The sequence below is a fragment of the Peromyscus californicus genome, unplaced genomic scaffold (genome assembly GCF_007827085.1).
Source record: "Peromyscus californicus insignis strain IS unplaced genomic scaffold, ASM782708v3 Scaffold_10__1_contigs__length_136768540, whole genome shotgun sequence".
In the NCBI taxonomy this organism is placed as follows: domain Eukaryota; kingdom Metazoa; phylum Chordata; class Mammalia; order Rodentia; family Cricetidae; genus Peromyscus; species Peromyscus californicus.
The window spans coordinates 39,785,849-39,806,131 of NW_026294391.1; the positions used below are offsets into that span (position 1 = coordinate 39,785,849).

At 35.8% G+C, this 20,283-nt stretch overlaps 1 pseudogene; it reads left to right on the forward strand.

Annotated features, from left to right (window-relative positions):
- Positions 1-12,284: 12,284 nt before the first annotated feature.
- LOC128116511 (40S ribosomal protein S2-like) lies at positions 12,285-15,532 on the forward strand (annotated as a pseudogene).
- Positions 15,533-20,283: the final 4,751 nt, after the last annotated feature.

Consider the following 20,283-nt stretch of genomic DNA (forward strand, 5'->3'; position numbering starts at 1 on the left):
AATACTAAAACTTCCTAAAAGAGTCATTGAAGTGTTCATGATTTTTTTTGTATTCTGCCATTTTTCTTCTTTTTTATTATTATTAAGAAATTTTCCATTAATTTTACATAACAACCACAGATCCTCCTCTCCTTCCTCCTCATGTTCCCAGGCTTCCTCCCCAACCCACCCCCCATTCCCACCTTCTCCAAGGCAAGGTCTCCCAGGAGGAGTCAGCAGAGCCTGGTACATTCAGTTGAGGTAGGACCAAGCCCCTGCCCCTGCACCAAGGCTGTACAAGGTGTCTCATCATAGGCACTGGGCTCCAAAAATCCAGCTCACGCACCAGGGACAGATCCTGATCCCACTCACAGGTGGTCCCTTTTTTGTTTGTTTGTTTAATACCTTGAATATCAGGCTAAAGCTTTGGAATGTTTAATGATACCAAAAGTTAAGCAGGCCATGGGATCTTCTCTACCACCAGTTGCTGTGGATATCGCTCGATATAAATAAAGCACTGATTGGCCAGTGATCAGGCAGGAAGTATAGGCGGGACAAGGAGAGAGGAGAATTGAGGAAGGAGGAATGAAAGGGAGACCGGCTGGAGCCACTGCCAAGACAAGGAAGATGTAAAGTACCGGTAAGCCACGAGCCACGTGGCAAAGTAAAGATTAATAGAAATGGGCTGAATATAAGAGTGAGAGCTAGACAATGATAGGCCTGAGCTAATGGCCAAGCAGTTTAAATAATGTAAGAGTCTGTGTGTTTGTTTTATAAGTGGGTTCTGGGACTGGCGGGACTTGGTGGTGGGTGCTGGAGAAAAATTCTCCAGCTACAACCAGTCTTAGTAACACATCCAATTCCGACTTGAAGTAGTTTTCATATACATGAGTAGTAATGAAATCGGATGTAAAGATCTAAAGTATTTTTTCCTGATGTTTATTTTGCATTATTTGAATATTAAACCTCCATATTCTTCAGCTAAACAGCAGATTTTGTGGGTAGTTTCAGACGATATCTTTCTGATGCATTTGTTTGTCTGGTATTGATTACATAGTTTAGAAAGACTTCAAACTTATGGGAGTCTTGCTGACTCAGACTTCTGTATGTTTGTATTATAGACACAAAATAGCATGCATGACTCAATTCTGTTGTTGCTATAGGAACTAAACAGTATAATTATAAACACTACTTATACAATTTTTTTTTTGGTTTTTTGAGACAGGGCTTCTCTGTGTAGCTTTGCATCTTTCCTGGACTTCACTCTGTAGCCCAGGCTGGCCTCGAACTTACAGAGATCTGACTGGCTCTGCCTCCTGAGTGCTGGGATTAAAGGCGTGTGCCACCACCACCTGGCTACTTATACAAAGTTTATCACACTATTTGTAGTGAAATGAGTTTTGTACTTGAAAATACATCTTCCTTGATCAGCAACTTAACATTCTATTTGAAAAGCTGAAGAATGGCCACCCATCTCCCAGTATCCTAATATATTTATGGCATTTTCTTTTAGTAGATTTCACAATCTCAAGATTTCTGTTTACTGAAATTATGGCTCTACCATTGCAGATTCTTATGAGTCCATAATAAAATGCAATAATGTTCCAATACTTAATGTATCCCTTGTGACTATTGATTGAGATAGGGATAAAGTAGTAGAAGGGAGATCTAAAAATATAGAAGGAATCAACTGTACAGAAATAAAAAGTGCTTGATAGTTGGTGTGGTTATGAAAGTGTTTGTGAACAGAAAATTGAATAACAATATTAACATTATTTGAAGGATATATAAGCATGAAGAAAAATGAAAAAAGTGGGGTATTGTGAAATTAAATATTATGTAAACCAAAAAAGAATACAGATGCATAAATGTGTTGTATCAATTATAATAATTTACAGATATTTTTGGCTCTTTACTTTCTGAACATGAGGACTTTTATTTCTCAGATTACTTGAGAACTCTTAGGTCACATGATTTTGGTGAATATTGTAAGAATATATTTGACATCTGCCACTTCTTTGGTGGACTAATTAAAAAACTGGTAGAAGATATTTCAAAGTTCTTCTTTCATGAGTGGTAATATTAACAATGTTTGTTTTTTGTCCTTTTCAGATCTTAGAGTATTGATAAGAAGCTGTATCTTCTTTTCCAATTCCCCAGATATTCCATTATGGTGTTAAATTAACAAGAGAGAACTAAATCTGTTATCTTAAGGAATGGATGTTTTGCCCTTAGTTTAGATTATTTGTAGTGTATCTTAAAATACTATCACCGACTAGAGAAAGTGAATGGATAGTGATACATTAAACAAAAATACAAGCTAAAAAATGAAAAAAAGGACCCTGAATTTTGCTAAATAGATATTGTAATGCCAGGCTTGGTGGCACATGCCTTTATTCTCAGCTTTTGGGACACAGAGGAAGTTAGATCTTTGTTGTAGAATATTTTTTTTTAACTAGGCAAAGATGTGCTATATTTGTTTATGCTGCAGAATATTGTTTCACCTGTGTAAAGGTGTGTTACTTTAGTTTATGCTGCATTTATTTAATTATGTAAAGATGTGTTGCATTTGTTTCACTTTGTCTGCCTATGGCTCCTGATTGGTGTAATAAAGGACAGAAGGGACAATAGCTAGGCAGGAGAAAAGATAGGTGGGGCTAGCAGGGAGAGAGAATAAATAAATAGGAGGAGAAATTTTAGCTTGAAAGAAGGAAGGAACGAGAGAGAAGGAGGAGAGACCAAGGGACACACCTGGAGCAAGCCAGGCAGATGTCAGATAGACAGACATAGAGAAGCAGTAAAAGTTAGGTATACAGAAGAAAGGTAGTAAGCCCCAAAGCAAAAGGTAGGTAAAGAGAAACAGATTAATTTAAGTTAAAAGAGCTAGGCAGAAACATGCCTAAGCTAGGCTGAGCATTCAAAACTAATAATAAGTCTCTGTCATGATTTGGGAGCTGGTTGGTGGCCTAAACGCGAAAAACTGGTACAGACCTTTATGAATTTGAGGCAAGCATAGACTACAAAGCATGTTTCAGACCATCCATGTATACATATTGAGAACATGTCTCTACTCCTCATTCAAGAAAAGATATATCAGTGACCCTTTTTTTTATATATGTTTACATCTGCATCTGTATCTGTATCCATATCCATATTTATATCTGTACACAAAGAGAATAACAAGGATGGAAAAGTAAATCTACTTTACTTAACTTTCTTTTTATATTTTATATTATCTATTTTTGTTATGTTATTATATTATCTATTATTTGTATAAATCTATAATTTTACTCTTTACTGAGGAAAAACACATTAAGATAAGCTGAAGGAAAGGAAGTATTTCACAGAGCTTGTTCTAAAATCTTTGGTCAACTAGGAAGGTGAAGATTAAGAGAGTATTAGAAGCAGCAGATGTATGTAAAATTTTCATTTTTATTCCTTCCAAGGAAACTAGTGCACACCTGAAAGCATAGAGAAACTATCATATAAAAAGAGAGGTAGGTGGCAGAATGCCTGCAGTCTCAAGGACGGATGTTATTAAGCACAGACATCAATTATGGAAGCTTATTTATACAGATGAATTTTCAAAGAAAATGTATAATATGAGGTAGTAAAGCAAATATGTTTAAAATTTGCATTAAAATACACCTCATATATTTTATCAGAAATAATCTTGAACTTGGCTGTTTTAAAACTTTGATATAAGTTATTGGAATCATTAGTCTGACATAGTGCATTCTGTGGACATTATACTTGCCTGCTCACTATGCAGGGAGCCTCCCACACAGCACTTCTCAACTTTTGAAATATCTTCACAGAGATATTTTAAAAGTGTATCTCATATCTGGAGTTTTAAAAACCTCAAAAACCAGCAGCTAACAACCTTGAAAGGAGGAACCTTCCAGAACTGTAATATTTACTAGCAGAGCTTTACTATGGGAAGAATAAGTTGGGACAAAACATGTACAGCAAGAAAATTTTATCTACCTCTTGATGTGGAAATTAAATCACTTTATAGCTCCGAAGTGTTTAAGTAAAAAGATTTAAACCAGTGGTCTTAAAATTTTCATAACCTAACAAGTTTGCTAAAATTGTTCATTGAAATTTACTAAAGCACATTGAAAGCAAGTAGCCTGAACACTTGTTTTATAGAAAGATGAGCAAGTGACTCCACACACTGTGAAGTTCTAGACTTACTTATCAGAATGCTTTTTACTCACTGTTGTCTTTTCAGTTCCTCTGAGGCCATGGCAGAGGGACATCTGGTTCTGAGTTCTAGGGTGACTGTACTGTTTAGAAATGAAGTAAGCAAGAAGCACAAAGTACAGAATATTGACAGTGGGGACTATTAAAATTTTTAACTTGTCAAATATTCACATTTGATCGATATGAAAACTGTGACTCTGAATCCTTCTTAATGTCATGAGATAGGATAAAATATTGAAAATTTATCTCCAAGTTTAATATTAAACTCATGCTTACAATATTCTCCTTTTGAGGAAATATTTACTGTTGCTACACAATTATTCTTTTATTTTGAGACACCATATTTTCTCTAAATTGTTTTAATTCACAAGAAAAAGAAAATCTGGCTTTACTATGTGAATTAGTTTCCTGGATTTTCCATCAAACCAATGATCTAAGTGGTTAGCGGAATAAGTGGAAACAAAACTGTTCCAAACAAGCTTATTTGCCTGCTCTCTTGCCCTCCCACCCAACTCTGTGCACATTCAGTATCCAAATGTCCTCCAGATGAAATTAATTTCATGGTTTAAGTAATTTTTACCTAGTGTGGTTCTTAGGATCTGCCATATTCTTTAGCAGGACAAACATATTTTTCCTAATTAATAAAAATGAATGAATGAATATTTCTGTTTACTGAGGATTTATTGTAGTCACTCTACGTTTGTGTATGTGTACATGTATGATATATGTATGTATGAGTGTGTACATGCAAATGATTTTGTGAATGTAGACACCTGTGTGTCACAGTGTGCATGGTCCTACCTTGCACTTTGTTTGTAGGTTTCCCTTATTTGATGCTGTGTATGCCAGGATAGCTGGTCAATGAGCTTCCCAGATTCTCCTGAATCTGCGTCCATCTATTGATAGAGGTATATTTGGATTACCGATGTGTGGGTTACTGTCAGGCTTTTTTTTTTTTAATGTAGGTTCTAGAGATCGGTACTCATATTATTAGCCTTGCTCAACAAGCACTGCCAGTGATCTACCTTCTGAATTCCTCTTTACATGTTCAACTAGAATTTGAATTTCAGAACTGATTCAAAATTTCTGCAGATCTTTGCATTTTTATATGGGCATTCTGCTCATTCTAAAGATTTTTTTTTCACTGACCACTAAGGACTGTCTTTCTACTTAAGATATTCCTTGCTCCATTTATATTAGTCATCTTTCCACAAAGCAGAATCAACTTTAAGACTAAGTGAGAACTATTTTCCAAGCAGTAAATCTTTACTCTCCAAAGTTTCTATTTGTGCTGCTAGATATGCTTCTGACTGGAAACCTTTAGGAGCCAACACTTAATTCTCCACTTTCCTCCCTACTGCTATGTGAATCATTCCACTTCTGATAATAGAGTAAGAAATAAAAATCTTTGTCATTAAGAGCACTTAACTTTTAATGTTATCATATTATCAAAACCTATCCTCATCAAATACCTCAGCACTTTACACTTAAAACATCATTAAAATATTTTATAAAATTAAAACATCTTCTTTTCAAGAACTTAGTAGAATGAAACCATATCACACTGATAAGCTCAGCCTGTACATCTACTTTGCCTTAGCTAATTTAATGTGACCATAAAAGACATGTAAAACTTCTGGTCATTTATTTACCTGACACCATATTATGATTACTTTTTCTTTTTTTCAGTTATTTGAGATGATCGTATATTTACAACATTTCTCCTTTCCCTTTTCTCCCTCCAAAACCTCCCATAAACTCCCTGCTTTTGACTAATCTCCTGCTGTCCAAACACTAGGTATGATAAGATATGAACAAAGACACTATAAAGCTTAATTGCTTGATTTTTAAAGTAATCTCTTATCTTCTCTCCTAACTTAGCATGAGAATAATAGTTGTACTATGCTAAACAGAAGGTCAACTGCATTAAGATTCTTCTCATAATAACACAAAAATGAACATGAATATCACAATTTCAATTTTCTTCTATCTATCTAAATTAAGGATTTGGAATCTTGATGTATATTGTATAAGATCACATTGCATTAAACAAAAGCAGCATCAAAAATCTTTTTCCATAAGGTTATCTCATTTCAAACTGTCCTTCTTAATGTGCTTGATACATCCCATGAATTCATCATACTTGAATAAAGATTTGATTTGAAAGTAATTCTAATTAATATATAATCCCACGTTAACTCTATTTTCTGCATTACTGGAAAGATGGTGAGCATTAGATTTTCTTTTTCTTTTTTTCATTCTTTTTTATTAAGAAATTTTCTACTCACTCTATGTACCTCCCACAGATCCCACCTCCTCTCTCCTCCCAGCCTAGCAAATACCCTAACTGTCATCATAGAGACTTTGTCCAGTGACTGATGGAGGCAGATGCAGAGATCCATGGCCAGGCACCAGGCTGAGCTCCAGGAATCCAATTGATGAGAGAGAGGAGGGATTCTGCAGGCGAGGACATCGAGACCATGATGGGAAGATGAGCAGAGATCTGACCGGTCACACTAATGGAAGCCTATGAACTGTAGACTAGTGGCCGTGGAGCCCCCATGGGACTGGACTAGACCCTCTGGATACGGAAGATGGTTGTTTGGCTCTAACTGTTTGGGGGACACCCAGGCAGGGGGATTGGGATCCATCCCTGGTGCATGGGCAGGCTTTTGGGAGCCCAGTGCCTGTGGTGTGATGTCTTGGTTAAGTGGGAAGGGGCTTGGACCTGCCTAGGCTCAGTGTGGCAGGCTCTGCTGACTCCCCATGGGAGAGCATTAGATTGTCTCATTTAAAGCATGAACATGTCTTTTAATTACTGAATTTTAGGGATACCATCTCATCAAATATTCTCAGTTTACCTGCACTGATTCTAGTATATCTTAATGAGATTTGAAATTCATTCTACTGATTGTTACTCTTCAAACCATCTTTGAGAACTTATTATGGCATACACCATTTATTCTAAATATTTAGCAAATGGATGAAAGATACCATAAAAATATTCCCTTTATCCTGGAGATTATATTCTGGTAATATTGTACCTAGTGCAATTCTCTATTACCAAAGTAAATTATACATAGTGTTTTAGAAAGTGACAAATTTTATGCATAAAAATATGCACATGTGCCCAAAATATTATCTGTTAGAAGAGGATAGGTTTTGATAATGTGATAACATCAAAAGCTAAATGTCATTAATAGAAAAGATTTTTTATTTCTCACTCTATTATGTTCACAAAACAGTGGGGAAGGAAAGTGGCAAATTAAGTGTTGGCTCCTGAAGGTTTCTAGCCAGAAGTGTTACATGTCTTTTACGACCACATCAAATTAGTTAAGGCAAATCAGACAGACAAGCTAAGCTTATCAGTGTGGTGGTATGGTTTCATTCTACTATGGTCCTAAAAAGGTGTTTGTAATTTTATGAAGTATTTTAATGATGTTTAAATGTAAAGTGCTTATGTACTTGAAGAAGAAATATTGAAAGTTAAAATAGTGAGGTTATGTCTCATGGAGAATATTACTTGATCAAATCCGTATGGGAAGCAGTGAATAATTCAAGCACTTGGGAGGCCAAGGGAAGAAGGATGAAATTTGAGGCCAACCCGTTCTACAGAGTGAGACCCTGTTCAATCTTACCACACAAAGAAACCAGTTAAAGGAAGTAAGAGTGGTAGTCATTGACTATAAAAGAGGGAGGAGTTCTCCTAGTTTTTTTTAAAATAATTTTCTAGGTGCAATAATAGCAAAGCCAATGTGGTTAGAGTGGAAAGTATAAGGTGAGGTCAGTGAGAGAGCAGATCCCACAGTAAAAGGAATAGGAAATGATACCTACAGGCCCATAGATCATGACATACCTGGTATGTACTCTAAGTGAAAGAGGTAGTCACTGTGAAATTTTTATTTCCTTTCAGCCTAGACATTGCTATCATGTATGTCTTCACTGTATTGTTTATGGAAGTGTTTTCCCTTTTTCCTTTCCAGATGTGTTCCATCATTGATCACTAGGTTTGTTCAGGACCTCTCTGTGTCTGAGTGCAGAAACATGTCTGCCTTCCCAGGACTCTACTGCCCTAGTTCAGAATACTTAATCATTCAGACCCCTTTGTCTTTTCTCGTTTTATCTACCACATTGTTTACTGCCATCTACTTTCCAAAGCCTTGGGGCTCAGCGATGTTGCTCTAAAGTATCAGTCATATTTGAACAGACTCCAGGGCATTCTCATATTTTTTTTTTTCTGTGCAGTTTTCTTGCCTTTTCCCTATTGGGATGTAGTTCTTATCACTGAGAGATATATAGGATCTTTGGCATTACAAATATTTTATAATCTTTTTCATTGGAGCAGGACAAGGAGTAACGGACGCTAATTGCATTCAGAGTGAAAAAAAAAATGCTTTGCATATGGTACCACTTCTTTGTGGCAAGAGGCCCAGCTTAAGGTTCACAGAGGGGATTATGATGGCCAAATAAAACACAAAGCTTCCTTAAACACTCTCTGGAGGTAACAACAAATAACATAAACATATAAGCACAGTTCCAGGAGGGAGATAATATTCAAGTCCCAATCCTGGATTTAATACTGACTAGATTTGTGATTTTAGATTCTTTCCTCAGTTTCTCTTCCTCTTAAAAACATCAATAAGCTCAACCTCATATATATTTCTCACTGTCACATATTAAGTGTTCCATAAAGTTAAGTTGTTTTTATTATTCATCCTCCTTGAAAGTCAGTGCTCATACTTCGGCCTTAGGCTACCTCTGATTTAATGGTATGATCTGAAACCTATTGAGCTCCCTTTGGAAATACACTGGCTTTTGCTTTTCCCAGACAGATTTTATTCTGCCAGTCCTCAGAGAGCGGCCACATAATAAATTGACCAACAGCTGTGAATTTCTTGGCAGCAGCACCTTTCCTCTTTAGTTTTTTGAGCATAGCCTGAATGAAATTGTTGGCCCATTCCTATTTCCAGAACATTAACAAGCAATGTTACGACTGAATGAGAAGGAATGAAGGAGTTATGCTTTGTCCACTGTGAAAGTCAGAGCTGTTCACCTGTCAAATATAACAGTGAGTAACAAACCATTATATAATGACCACCAACAATAAAATTTTATGGATATTTCCCCCCTTGGTAGCCTTATAGATGCTTATTTCAGGTTTATTGTAAAAAATTTTATTCAGAAACACAGAAGTCATCCATCCAAGTTAAGAAATGAAAATTTATAAATAAATGAAATAAAAACAACGGTTTAAAAAGTAAATATTCTTTCATTGTCTAATTGTATCAGAGACAATGTCTTTTTATAACAGAGCAAAAATACAATTTTGAGCAAATATTTAATACTTCAGTTAAATGTGGAGAAAAAAGATTAACTTTCTCATAAATTCTCCAAGATTTTATAAAATAAACATTTATTGAAGTTGTGAAATTAAAGACAATAATTTTCATACTGTGATATAGGAAACTACAGCACACTACCAAAAAATATAAGAATTGCTGAGTTGTAGACCAGAGAAAACTAATGAAAGAGAGTTTCTGACTTCGCTTTGGTATTCATATTTTTCATAATGTATATATTTATAAAACAATGAATCTTGCCCCACTCTACCAGAAAAAGAAAGGTTAATTAGAGAAGATAGCTATATACCCTTAAAAGCCTTAAAATAATAACCTACCAATGGGATTATATTGACAGGGTATGGTAACTAGTACTTATCTTCAGTTTGTTTTCCTTTTCCCATAATTTAGTGTCTATATATTGATAGCAAAAGTCATTTGCTCTTGTAACATCTGTCCTTTTTCAGAAAACATACATACAATATAATTCAAAGCCATTGCTTTTAGAACTATTCAACTTGTAGGTACATGCTTTATATATATGAAATAGTCATGTTGATACATATGTTTGTTTCTCTTGGTAGTCTGTCTTTTTTAACAGAGCTGCATTCCAAATACAAACCTATTGAAGTAATAATTTTTATGGTAGAGTGCTTAATCCTTCAATGGCTGTTTCCTAATACTATTTATACATTTTATATTTTTGATCATGGGTTTGAGAGATATGCCTGGTCTTTATTCATGCTATAGTTCAAAATCAAAATTATCCTCTTCAAAATTTCTGGCTTTCTTATCAGAAAAATTTAATTTCAAACAGATATACTCTATACTTATTTTTCTTTCATGTGATACTAATACTAGTGTCAATTCATAGTGTTCTTCCTAACCAATGCAACATTTATTCAATATTCAAAATTTATCACAAAAATATTATCCCACCAAAATTTCTTTGCGATTGTCTTTCCAATGAAGTCTGTTAGCCTACTGGCTGTGATTACCATATGGTATACATAACACCCTTGCACAATTATTCCTTTGCTATTCAGTTTTTGGCTTTAAGTGCCTATAACAAAATTTGGGGACATTACAAAGTTTCTTATTTTAGGGTGCCGTGTGCATGTGTGTGGAATTTGTTTTGATAACATGTAGCTCCTTTGCTTCTTCTTTTTTTGTTTTTTGAAAGAATGTATGTGGAGTAGTTTGGGTTTTTTTCTTTTCCTCCCTTTCCTTTCTTTTTCTTTCTTTCTTTCTTTCTTTCTTTCTTTCTTTCTTTCTTTCTTTCTTTCTTTCTTTCTTTCTTTTTTTTGAGGCAAAGGAAGAAGCTGGGAAATCACTGTCCTCTAGGTTAACCCTTAAGACAACTATTGCTTAATGACTACCAGAATTTAATTATGTAATCACCATTTTCTTTCCTACGGGTAGGTTATAGGGAACTAATCTGAGATTCGGTTATCCTCTAGAACTTCCCAGTACTGTAGGCTCTGTCTACTGTGAATGAGACTTGCTTGAAATCATATCTTTATTCACTTTCTTCTTTTCCCCATTCTGTCATCAGTACTTCCTTTTTCAGGCTACTCTACGAAGACTATTCTGGGTTAGTTTCCCATGCAGTAATTTCTTTTTCAGGATTTCATTTTTAAGGTTCTTAACTGAGAGTGTATGACCCCTTTTTTAAAAAGCTTGATCCATTCATCTTTTCTACTTCTTATAGCACTCAGCAAATGTCCAGTTTAGAGATTTTTATATGTCAGTAGAATATGTAATTTTATTAATAGGAAATGATTAACTGCTATTTCAGAGAGAAGTGTACATTGATGCCAGATAGGAGGAGAGAAAATGCATGCTATTGGTTTCTGTTCTTATAACCTACCCACTCATGTCTTCAGCGTTTAAAGAATATAGGTAATTATTATAGAATAAGTATTTTGATTACAAGTGCAATATCTTGAATATATCATTTTTACACACCATGTACACTTATGACTTCTCATAATCCTTTCAATGAAATTTTTCATGGTTCTGGAGATTGAACCTAGAACCTCATTGATGTTTAGACAAATACTCTACCACTGAACTACAGATCTGATGGAGTTTCTTTAAGACAATTTAATTTGTTGATTTAAAATATAAATAATGTTTCACTTGACAGTGATAAGTACCAGTTAAATTGAAGATCCTACATTAAAGCCATTTAGATGTGGTGTTATCATCTTTTTTAGTAAATAGTTGTTTATCTAATATGTATCGATTATGATATTAGAATTACTGCTGAATATTTCAGAGTTTATGATTTCAGAAAAGTGACTTTACATATATTTTAAAAAATATAAAGAAAAATAAGCTGAGTGGCACAAATGGGGTCTCTAGGCTTTATTCAGTTAATAGGTACAGGAATCCATGGTAACTCCCTGTATAGAAGCAGAACCTTATAGGACATAGAGAAGATTGGGGTGTGATACAAGATGCAGTTTTCCTCTATAATTACTTTAAAACTTGAATTTGAAATTCTTTTTAATATTTTTTGACCATGGCCATTGTTTGATTCAACCACTTCCTCATAATTGCCACAAACCTTCCACAACTGCTTTTGCAAATTATACAGACTTTGAGGTGGGATTAGGTTATATTAAGTTGAGTTGTTGGCCCAGGGGGTCCTGTGTATATCCTTTAACAACCCAGGCTGCTGCTAGATCAGAAAGCCACTCACTGAAAACTTACAGTGGCACTGCATTGCTGAGAACAGCATCCACAACTTAGGGAATGTACAGAGGTCGAGCTGGTATAGACATGAAACCTTCAACCCCTACTTTCTGCTTTAGCTGGAGAAGGTAACTTATAGGCTACAGAAAGGGAAATATGGACACTCCAGTCACAAACTCCTCTACCTACATTTTGTCCTGCCTGAAAGATGTACTGGGGTAAAATGTCATAGAACTTGGAGTGACCAATCAATGTTTGGAGGCCTAGACCACGAGAGACAGCCCATGTTCTACAGAGACTAGGTAGCCAGGAAATAGACTGGATAGATCAGAGACCTAGGGTCAAACCAAAAACAACTGGAAAAAATAAAACAAAAAAACACAAAGAAATGATTCCTAATAATATTCTGCTGTACAGCTCAATGCCTTGTCTACTTGTCATCAAAGAGACTTCCTCTGGGTGTAGATAGAAGCAGATGCACAGCTAGACATCATGCAGAGAGAGAGTCAAAATTGGAGTCTCCAACAGGTCCCTCACTTTAGAGTTCAGAGAAACCCAAGGAAGAGGGGTAGCAAACAGTATAGGAGGCAGAGGGTTCAAAGATACCAGTAAAACAGGACCCATGGAATCAACATGGACTCAATGGCTCACTGTGACTGAAGCTGCAAGTATGTGACCTGTATGGGTCTTCACCAGGTCCTCTGCATTTATGTTATAGTTGGTAGCTTTTGTATATGTTATGGCTGTTAGCTTGGTGGTTTTGTGGGACTACTAAGTGGGAGCTGTTGCTTCTCTGACACTTTTGCCTGCTCTTGAAACATTTTTTTGTCCTATTATGTTGCCTTGTCCAGTCTTGATAGGAGGCCTTTTGCCTTTTCTTATTGTATCCTGTTTTGCCCATTTTGGCTGCTGTCTCTTGGAGGCCTCCTCTTTTCTGAAGAAGAAATAGAGAGGGAGTGGATATGGGGGAAGAGAGTGGGGAGAGGATAGGAAAGAGGAAAACAGTGGTAGGGATGTATTGTGTAAGAGAAAAGAGAAAAATCTATTTTAAATAAAAAGAAAAGAAAAAAAAGGAAAGGAGAAACAAACAGAGAAAAAATGGGAGGAAGTGGAAAGAGGAAACCACTGAGTCAGTGATCAAATCAAGAGAAATCAAGGCTTATTTAAATTCTTTTCTGCTTCTTCTCCCTTCCCTTTCCTGGTCCCCTTCCTCCTCTTCCTCCTTCTCCTCCTCCTTCCTCCTCTTCCTCCTCTTTCTTCTTCTTCCTCAGAAAAACACCAAATGGCAAATGATGCCCATGCAGTGGGAAGGCAGTGAGGACCCAGACACCCAGGATTATGAAGCTGAGGCATCTTCTGAGGAAGATTCCACAGCAGTCTTAGGGGCCTAGTCATGGTCAAGGCCACAGGGCTCATGATGGTAAAGCTGAAGACAAGGCATAGATCCCAATCACCACACTGGGCTGCCTGGTAAAGGAAATGAAGAACAAGTCCCTGGAGGACATGTACCTGTTCTCTCTGCCCATTAAGGAATTCTAGATTATTGAATTTTTTCCTGAGTGCATCCTCAAAGGACAAAGTATGGCGAGCCACAAGATTATATTATAGAGATTCAGCTGTGTATTAAAGCTATACTTTGACAGGCCAAGGGTCTGTCAAAAGGGAAGTCATTTATTATGAATATTTAGTGTTATCAATGTAAGGATTCTGTCCTTAATTATGTCACCAGCCTGTGATGGCATCCCAGCCTAAAAAGTGGGCATGCCCTCTGTGCGCCCTCTTCCTTTCCACACTCTCTCCTTCCATTCTCTTCCCTCTGCATGTTCTCTCCGTTTCTCTCTCTCTCTCTCTCTCTCTCTCTCTCTCTCTCTCTCTCTCTCTCTCTTTCCCCCTCTCTCCCAATAAAGCTCTAGAAAGGTAACCATGGCTTGTGATTCTTCCAATCAGCACTCTTCTCCACCGCCAGCCATGAGCGCTGCAGCATAACCAACAATCAAACATTCACTATTTCAGCTGTCTTCTGCTATGAAATTTTTTCATGTCCAAATATTTCCAGACCATTTAGTAACAGTTCAGCTCCCCAGACCTGCTGAACTTCTAGGTAACTAACTTCCCTGCTGTAGCCAGTACTTGGTTAAGGTCACATAGGCAAAGACAAGCTGGAGGGAGGCACATAGCTTTGTTTCTTATGCTAATGAAGCTGAGGCCATCTTCTGGCCTTGAGGCTTAGTGGCTCTCCAGAGCAATTGACTGAGAACAAAAGAGGTTTTTACATATCAAGGTGGAAGATAGAACAACATTCCTGAGGAGGCAGAGAACCAGATGACCAGGGAAAGAAAGGACAGACATTTTCTGTGGAGCAGACAGAACAGCATGACCAGGGAGAAGAGAAGAACACAGAGGTAATATAGATGGTAAGGCAGTACTCTTGAGCCAGGAGTAGAGAGTAGTAGAGATGGATAATGAAGAAACATAGGACGAAGAGGAGGCTGGAAGCATAAGAGCTTAGTCATTAGCAGGACTATGAGAGGGAACCAGACAGAACTGAAGCTATGGAGTCAGGATTTCACCCCAGGGAAATAAAGTAGAAGGATAAGGAGCTTGGTGCATCTAGAGTTATCCCTGCCCTGAAAGCCTGACAGAGCTGTAGCTGTGTAGATAAAGTTTTGTCTTAGAGGAATGAAGTTTACAGACATAAGAGCACAGTGTAAGTAGATTTTTTTCCCTCAGATATCCCATGCTGGATGTAGCAAAATCCCCAGACCCTGGGTAATCCATAACTAGGTTCTAAAGATTGTGCCTGTGTGGAAGCAGACTGGGGCTGACCAGATTCAAGGCTTTTATCACTATTGGGGATTATAATGATCATGTTAGTCTTGGTGTTAAGTGCTACAAGGAGGTAGATACTGCCATTCGAGGGGCCATCATCTTGGTCAAGCTTTTGGTTGCCCTTGTTGGGGAGAGGCTACTGGGGAAACAAGATTGGCAAGCCCTCTCACCATTACATACAAAGTAACAGGCTGCTGTGGCTCTGTGTTGACCCATCTCCTATGCCCAAGAAGATACTGATGATGGCTGGTATTGATGACAGCTATCCATCAGCCAGGGGCTGCACTGCTACCCTGGACAACTTTGTTAAAGCCACCTTTGATGCCATCTCTAAGACCTACAGCTTCTAGACCCCTGACCTCTGGAAAAATATTGTGTTCACCAAGTCTCCTTATCAGGAATTCATTGACTATCTTGTGAAAACCTACACCAGAGTCTTTGTTCAGAGGACCCAAGCTCCAGCTGTGGCCACCACATAAGGGTATTTATACAAGAAAAATGAAGTAAATTAAACTAAGCAAAAACTCTTTTTCATTGAAACAATACAATTTTTGCAAAATTTCTATTGAAATGCTAACCATTTGTCTCTTATTTGCTGTTGTAAAAAATATTGACTAATTTGGAAATTAAATTCAGAAGGAAACCCAAAATTTGGAGGTTGGGTGGTGGGGATGGTATTGGCTCAATCATTGCAGAATATAAAACACTTCCTTGTACTTTTTAATATCTCCTATCTATTCACCATTTATTTGTAGTTATGTATGTAGTTAGTCAATTAGTCACATTAAAAAGCATTTGGGTTCCACAATTACTTTTGGATACTGAATCATTTTGTTCGTGACTACTTATTGAGTAAACCACATCTGTTGATCAAGTACATTTCAATTTTACTGTATTGTGAGGTTGAATAAAAAAATAAACTGATGATGTTGAAGTTCACTGAGGTCCTGAAAATACATTGCAATTTTATGCCTGTTTAGATTACTTCATTATTAGTTTTTACATTTTTCTTTTGGAGTTAAAGTGAAATTTGCTATATTTTTCAAGAAAGCATAGTGAGATTCAGTATTCAGTGTTTGTGCATTTGTGTTAACAATTGAATAGACTTATTTTGAAATTAACCCAAAGTTGAAGACTAAGGTAAAATATAAGCACAAATTGCAGAGGACGTTTCAAGCCACATTTCTCAAAATAGTAAATAACAAAATCTTAAAAAAGACTGAGAACTTTAGTGCCATCCATTTTCATTGCATTAAATATCAGTTTGAATGCATAAAATGTTATTAAAATAATACTTCAAAGAATACATTTTATGCAATATACTAACAGTATTTAAATGTTAATATAATTCAGAACTAACTGTAAAATTTTAATGCCCCACACTAAATATTGCAGGCAGAAAAGCAAGAGAAAAGTGAAGAAAATGAAATGTAAGTTTTATAATCTCACTCTCTTGTGCGTTTTATAATAGAATCCACTTGTTTACTTATTGCTAATCATAATCTTAACAATAATGTAGCGGAGATTACTAAAATATTACTTCCTGCATTGGTTTTCAAGATCCCAAAATTTTTTCAAATTCCTTATTTTTAAAAATTTGTGCTTCATTTTGGAATTTTTTACTGTTTACCTTTAAACTGTATCTATTCCATGGGTCCATGAACCAAAAGAGAAGCACAGTCTCATCGATAATAGGCTTTGCCTTACTGGTACTTAACCCTAAAATTTAAATAATAGAATAATTTTAGTTCTTAACAAAACTTTTATTAAAATTTTTTTTAAGTAAGTTTGTGTAAAAATGTCTATGAAAATACTCTATGGTTGAAACATGACTAGTGTCATTTATTGTAGCACATGCCTTTAGTCCCAGTTCTCAGGAGGCAGAGGCATGCAGATCTTTGTATGTTTGAGGCCAGAGTAGCCTGGTCTACATACTGAGTTCCAGTACAGCCAGAGCTACCTAGAGATATCCTGTCATAATAAACAAATAAGCATCCCACAGAGACTCACACATTGTGGTTTTAATTTGTATTGTAGCAACATTCAGAGGTGGTGCCTAGAGAAGTGATTGAGTCAAAATGACACTAGCCTCATCTATGGATTAATTGATGATCATAGTTAATCTTGTAATCCCAGCACTAGAGAATCAGAACTAAGAAGATTCTTATTACTTGAAGTCTTGATAATTTGACTGAGTAGGTTGATAATTTCACTGAGTAGGTTCAGTGAGAGACCCTAACTCAAAATATATGGTGAAAAGTCGTTGATATAGACACTACCCACTAAATACATGTCTAAACAAACATAAAGATGTATATGCATACACAAACACTGTTTAAACAGTTGCTTCAGTTCATCTGAAAATACTAGTGGTAATTCATATTTTTCATGTTAAAACTGTTTCATGATTCTTAAAAATTGTCTAGGGCAGGAGAAGTAAACAAAAGCATGGCTATAGTCTAGAAAGAGAGCATTATTAGAAAATTAATTTTGGAACTTTGTGAATGTGAACTACATATGAAAATGACTGGCTTTGCTACAGAATGTAAGTTTTCTTATTAGAAACTCAATATAAAGATGTAATATTTACTTTTAGACTGCTTCTAGGTGTGCTTAATTTTATCTATTCTTCCTGATAGACTAATACATGAAAAATGGTGTGTTCTTGTTGTTGGTTTACATGTTCATATCTGATTGGCAATAAATTGGAATTCCTGCTTCTTTGATATACTTTTTCAATATCTCACTGTAAAAAGAAAAAAAATGTAAGTCAAAGAGTATTTCAAACTAAAATAAATAATACCAATCAATATGTAAATTCTTTCAGGGGCATACATCACAAGCAATATTTGTTATGTTAGAATTTTTATATCATTTCACTTTTATTTCTCCATTTGAAAATTGTGTAAACAGTTAGGAATGGTGATTCCATACTCAGAGAACTGAGTTTTGTTTTTAGACTGCTAAAGAGGTTAAGAGTAAGTATATATACCACCATGTCATTGAATTATGACTGAAAAATCTGGAATTTTCCATGATTTCCTGATATAACTAAATATGTAATATATTAGATGGCAAAATTGAACACAATGAATAGCTCATTGGAAATTTGTGCCTTTATGCTAGAAAGCTATGTGTTTAACATGTTAGACTTTCCAATCACTACTATTTGCTAATTTTTGATACTTCATGATAGGTGTAGAAACGGATGTTAGTCCAGTTCCAACAAATAAGATATGAAAAGAAACTGGAGAGAAAGTAAAAAGGAACTTTCAAAATTCTAAGACTCAGAGGCAGAAATGATTGGGGATGTTCTCATGTATTGATGTCGACATCATGTTTGGAAATGCTGGATTTATCCTACCAACAGTTTGAGGACAAAGCCAAAGCATAAAGAAGACTGAAGGAGTGAAAATGAAGTCTAATTAAATAGCATATTGTCTATCCTTCCAACTCACTTTACATTCTGGCATTTATTTACATTAGTACCTTGCCCGGCAAATTACAATTAATTTTTCCCCAGACAAAATATCCAAATTATTTAGTTCATTTTCATTTGATTTTTATTGTTTTTTAGATTCACTTTATTCCCTACTCAGTCACTGCTGTGTCCTGTTTTGTTTTTGTTTTTTTCCACAAATCCAGTTTGTCCTATCCATACATTATTGAATATGTAGCCTTCCACTGAAGTGTGGTCAACTTACCATAGGGAAAGTTGTGACAGAAATTGTCTCCTAGAAGTTACCAATTGTGAGTAGATCCTCAATTAGGGGTGGAGCTTAGTGCCCACCCCCCCACCTATATGTTTGAACTTACGTGTGGCTTGTGTATGTTGTCATATCCACTATAAGTTCATGTGTGCCACTGTGCTGTGTTATCCAGAAGGCAGTGTTGCCTATAGTCATCAACTATGAAAGGATTAAAAAGATTTACAGAACAGAAAAGGTGGGTCATGGGAGGCAAGCTAGTGGAGGGAGTGCAGAGAAAGCTAAATAACACTAAATAGCTTGTAAAAAAAGAAGTATGAAAACTTAATACTGTTGAAGATTCTTAAAATATATACATTAATATGTATAAAATATTTTAAATTTTAAATGATGCTGCCCTGTAACAGGATGACATTCTACTAGTAGACACTACAGGCTAATAAAAGCCAGCACCAGGAATAGGTTAACTCTTTTACTGTGACCAGTGGGGTCCCAGATACCTTCCAAACATTACCATCACTCTGAGATGGCTATTGCTATCACTCTGAGATACTCTCCAAAACTTGATGGTAAAACTGTAGTGCTGAAGATAATACATACTTCATAGTAATCAAGATGATACTGACCTTGAAGCTTCATCACCATTGGTATCTTCATAGTACTGGAAGATTCTATACATGCCAAGAGATGAAAAAAAAATCATCAATCTTACCCAGCTAAGAACCCTGTGAGATATGTGTTCTTTAATAATTGGTAATATAATCAAAATTACTTTCTTTTAAACATGACATAATATTTAATATTTTATGGACACAATGTGTTAACATAATCTGAGTTTGAAACTATATTTGTTTTGCATGGGAAAAAAGTTTTTGGGCGACTAACTCTTTCTCTGCTCTATGAGAGGCTTATTCAGCCTTCTGAGGAACAGATGGAAATAGAACTAGGTGAGCTATCCAATGGTACAACACATAAAAAATGTATTTAAAATGGGCAGAAATGTATAGTACAGGTGACAAAAATAAGTATTCCTCATGGGAAACTTCCTAACTCTCACACAAACACATGCACTCATGCATGCATGCATGTGCACCTGCACACACGCATTCCTACCACACATGTACATATGTATGCCAGAAAGTACTATTCATAATACTGCAAAGAAAATCATAGGTTTTCAAAATAACATTTCTTGCCACTTCTGTCTTGTATAATTCTTAGAATTAATTGAACTTCTCTGAATATTTATAAATTGTTTAAGGAATCCACTATTTCTAGCTTTTTTCAGAAAAATCATATTCCTGATCTTTTGAAATCCTTTTTCTCCATATCCTTCTTTTACAACATAATAGTGTATAGGAGACTCCATGAAGCTTTTAAGCTTGTAGCATGTTGTTCCTTGGCTAAGTCAGAGAGAAGAGAATGATGATAGTGTTTCCTATTGTAACTCAGCGATGGAAAAGTTAAAGCTTGAAATTCACTCTCAGTGTCCCTTAGCTCTGTATTGTCCATAGCCCACTCTT